Raw genomic sequence first — 4,849 nt, 5'->3', positions numbered from 1 at the left:
CAGCCGGTCTGGACACTCGGATCCGCTCCGGGGAGGCCAGGCCCTATGGCGGGCGCAGAGGGGTTCCAGAGCCCAGCGGCCGGACTCCTCCTCCCGCACCGCCCGGAGAGGCAGGTGGCGTGCCTTTCAATGATGACACTTGAAAAATAAATATGTTTTATCTATTAACTTTCAAATAAGGCTGTGGTGCTGAGGAGATAGAAAAGGGTTAGGTAGTCAGGGATGGGACCATGGAAGGGGAATGGCACAGGGAAGTCCAAAAGTAACAGAATCTTGTGAAATAAGAGAATACAGCTTGCTGACTGCACCACAGAGACAAACAAAAAGACCTAGAACTGAACCCAGCTAGGCGGGAATTATTAAGACCTCCTAAATGGGCAGAGAAAGAAGGGTATGTGGGAGATATGAATTTTAAAATGTATGGATGTTGCTAAGACAGGCAACTTGCAGATAACCAATCACAAGGCAGTGAGGTGTATAACCAATCCCAAGGATGTTGCTAAGGCAGAATTCTTTGAAAGAACCAATCAGCCGAAACCGGTTTGGCTCAGTGGATAGAGCGTCGGCCTGCAGACTGAAAGGTCCCAGGTTCGATCCCGGTCAAGGGCATGTGCCTGGGTTGCGGGCACATCCCCAGTAGGAGATGTGCAGGAGGCAGCTGATCAATGTTTCTCTCTCCTCAATGTTTCTAACTCTCTATCTCTCTCCCTTCCTCTCTGTAAAAAATCAATAAAATACATAAAAAAAGAAAGAACCAATCAGGGTCTAGCAAAGCATATATCTACCCCCAGACAAAGAAGCACACTTGCTTCTCTCTTCTCTCTCTGGTGTACTGGGTTCCTGGGTCTCCTGTGGCAGGGGATATGCTCCCCTGTGCCCACGTGGCTTATGGCCATGTGGGACTCCACACATGGACTTTCATTAGCTTGGACACTGCCCTACACTCTGCTGCAACATAGAACAGAAGCTCTGGACACTGGCCTGCTTTTGGCTCTCCTGGAACACCAGCTGCACCTTTTCCAGGACTGCCTCAAGGGGCATGGGACTTTGTAACCTGAGACAAAGAAGCTTCAGCAGCAACCCACTTTGGGCCCCTCCCTTCTTGCTGCAGGGAGTATATCTCTCAATAAACTTTGCTTCTGCTGACCATCTTTGTCTGTGAACTCATTCTTCAATTTTGTGAGACAACAAACTCAGACCCTATCACAGCACTTTGGTTTCAGTGCTACACTTTATGTTGATCTTGCTAGAATATTTGTTGGAATTATAGATGCCAGAGGCTTCAGATTTCTCTGGTTTCCTTGTTTTTATCTTCCTTCCTGACTTTGGTCATCCTTAAGTACCCTTCCTCAGATAGTGTCCATATTTGCAACTTTCAGTTGTAATCCATTACTATTACAGTGGACCCTGCTGATGTGTTGGAAGAGTATTGGGGAGTGGGGTTTTTCTCTAGTCTTCCAAATATTTATCAGTGTTTTAGTTGGCCTGTGTCACTGGCCTGTGACCTTCACAAATGTCTCTTTGTATAGTTCTCTCTTCCTCCTTGAGACATGAAAGTCAGCTGAGATTGAAATAAGCATAATGGCATTTTTATGGCTCTGGAACAAGGCTCTTACTAAGTATTTGCCCCTGTAGGATAGTTGTGTTATGGAGAAGATCCTGGGCATGTGAAACAAAGAATGACTCTTTCCTCCCCCTTGACGAAATCATGAAGGAATATACTAGTATATCAGATCTTTATTATGAGAACTTCATAGGGTTCTTAGTGGTAAAGCTCACAAATGTATGGGGGCTCCTTAATACTGAGGCCCTCAGGAGTTTTTTGTTCTCACTTAAATCCACACTCAGCCTCCATAGGTTTGACAAAATTACCATTTAAATGTTACTACCAGTTTATGGTCCTAAGGCTTCTTGTCAATTTGTTCCAGCTTACTACTCAGAGAGATTTTATCTCTGGAAGAATTTCTAAAGATAAAAGTAACATTTAAATGGAAAAATAAAATGGATGAGATTAATGGCATATTAGACATTACAGAAATGAATATCAGTGAACTTTAAGACATAGTAATAAAATAAAACACAGAGAACAAAAATATTCAAAGTCAAATGAGAAGAACACATGTGAGATATGTGCCTGTGCCCCAATATGTGGTCTATCTTTGAAAATTACCCACGTGCACTTGAGAAGAATGTATATTCTGTTGCTTTGCGGTGAAATGTTCTGAACTTGTCAATTAATTCCATCTGTTCTAGTGAGTCATTTAGAATTGATGTTTCTTTGCTTGTAGCGATGTCATTCTTCATTTCTTCTTGGTTCTTTTTCATTTATTCTTGATTCTTTCACATATTGTTGAGTTTGTCTTCCATCCTTTTCAGCGTCCTTATGAACATTGCTCTGTATTCTTTCTCTGACAAATTGCTTGCCTTCATTTTGTTCACTACCTTTTTCCAGTGAACAAATGATTTTTTTCATTGTTTTTATTGTAGTTGATTTCTAATTTTATGCCATTGTGATCTGAGAAGATGCTTGACATGATTTCTAATTTCTTGAATTTGAAGAGCCTTTGCCTGTGCCCCAATATGTGGTCTATCTTTGAAAATTACCCAATAAATTCCATCTGATCTAGTGAGTCATTTGGAATTGATGTTTATTTCCTGATTTCTTTGTTTAGCTCACAAATAAGGCAAGAACTGATTTCTTTGTACTCACAAATATGGCAAGAACTTATTTGTGAGTACATTCACCTGTTTGTCAGATTTCAGGAAGGCAGTTTGCTTGCATTCTCACCTGTCTGATGAATTCAAAAATAGTCATTGATTTTCAGTTTTCCAGTTATTTTTCTTGTTGCAAGGGGGTAAATTATTACTTGCAAACTGTTTACATGTTGAAGCAGAAACTGGAAGTATTACATATATTATTACTACATAATGTTTTTTTTTTTCTTTCTACACACTCTGAAGCTAAGGTGTTTTGTTGTTGTTGGGTTTTTTTACTCAATATTTTAAAGGTGTTGCCCCACTGCCTTTTAATTGCATTGTTTCCAAGAAATCTACTGTCTTCACTATCTTTTTTAATTTTTCTACATGGAATGTGTCATTTTCTCTTGCGCTTTAAATTTTTTGTCACTGTTTTTTAATAATGCAATCATGATGTGATTTCATATAGGTTTCTTCATGTTTCTGGTGCTAGTGATTCATTGATTTTTTTATCTGTGCTTTTACAGCTGTTATCAACTTTAGATAGTTGTCAGCAATTATTTTCTCAAATATATATATTCTGTATCTCCCTCTCTACCATCTTTTTTTTTCCAATAGTTTTATTCATTTCAAACGGGCCAGATCCGGTCCGCAGGCCGTAGTTCGCCCACGGCTGGCTTAGGGGGTGAAGGGGCTAACTTGGCAATGAGATGGCTGCCGCCTCCCTGGGCTCCTGGCCAACACAGCTTTGGCCCTCACAGGGCAACGGGCTCAGCCCTGAGTGCTGTCTCTTATGCGCAGCCAGGTCCCAAGGCAGCTCTCCCTAGGGTTCTGGGCCCAAGTTATTCAGAGGCAAAAGGAGCCCTTTCGGGGGCTGTTCCCAACCACTGTGCTATTCTACTCAGAAGGGCGGTCATTTCACCCAACCCTCAGGGCTTGAGATCCAAGGAAGTCCTGAGAGCCATGTGACCTGGCCAGGGGTCACCAGGCAGTATCCCAGAATCTTCAGGCCTGCCCTCTGGACAGCAATTAGGCAAAGCCAGGCAGTAACAGCACCTACCCAGCACTAGGTTGCCACCACACCTTTCCTCCATGAATACACACACACATCAATTTTCTCTTCCTCCTCAGGCCACAGGGAACCAGAGTTACCTCCTCCTAGTTGGGTAAGAGTTAGAATCACAACCAGGGGCCCCAGGGGATAAGTGTCCATACAAAACCCTCATTAGACTCTGGCAAAGGGGCCAGAGTCACACACCGGAATCCACAACAGATGGGGGCCAGTCAGACACGCGCCCCAAATAACTATGGGCCCAAATCACAGACAGGAACCCACAATAAATACAGGCCATAAGCGCCCCGTTTCAATGGATGAACATCACAGTCACAGACAGCTCTCCAAGAAGGGGCAATAAGTCACACACCCTTTCCTTGCATTCCCTCCCTGCCCAGGAGGCAGGTTAGGGCCAGTCGCCAGAAGACTCCTTGTGGATAAAGACCTCTCCCAGGAACAGGGAGGGACCAGAGTTAGACACACACTCCAAGGATAAAGACCAGGGTCAGAGATGTTCTCCGTTCTCCCTCCTCCACCTCCAACTCCTAAGGACCCGAGGCACAGAACACTTTCCCACGCACAAATTAAGTACCAAAGTCACACAGAGCAGGCAACACATCCCCACGCCTGTAGATGAGAAACAAAGTCGCAGACACCTCCCTCCCCACGGAGAAAGTTCCGTGTCGCAGATACCACAGCAGCCCACTCCCATTCGTCTCTCCCTTCCCCCAACCCGCGTGCACCCATCCTGCGCCCCGATTGCGCATGAGCCCCTGTTTCTCAAAAGGAGTAAAAATTAAAGACAACCCCTCCCAGGCTCAGACCGCACACGCGTTCCTCTGGCCGCGGCCAGCAGTCCGCGCGCTCACCTAGTCCGCGCACCCCCAGGCCTTGGGCCCCTTCCCTCCGCCCCCACGACCCCTGGAGGTCGATGCTCACCTTGGCTCTGGCTGTCAAGGGAGGGCTCCCTGACATCACCTCGGCCCTCAGCCTCCTCCACCAACTCGCCCAGCTCAGCAGGAGCCGCTTCGTGCAACCACCAAGTTCAAAGCTGGAGGCAGCAAGGCTGAGGGAGGAAGGGGCGAAGCACCCAGCGCA

Source organism: Myotis davidii, unplaced genomic scaffold, assembly GCF_000327345.1.
Source record: "Myotis davidii unplaced genomic scaffold, ASM32734v1 scaffold145, whole genome shotgun sequence".
Taxonomy (NCBI): Eukaryota; Metazoa; Chordata; class Mammalia; order Chiroptera; family Vespertilionidae; genus Myotis; species Myotis davidii.
The sequence above is the reverse complement of the archived record's forward strand: the minus strand, read 5'-3'. Positions refer to the sequence as shown.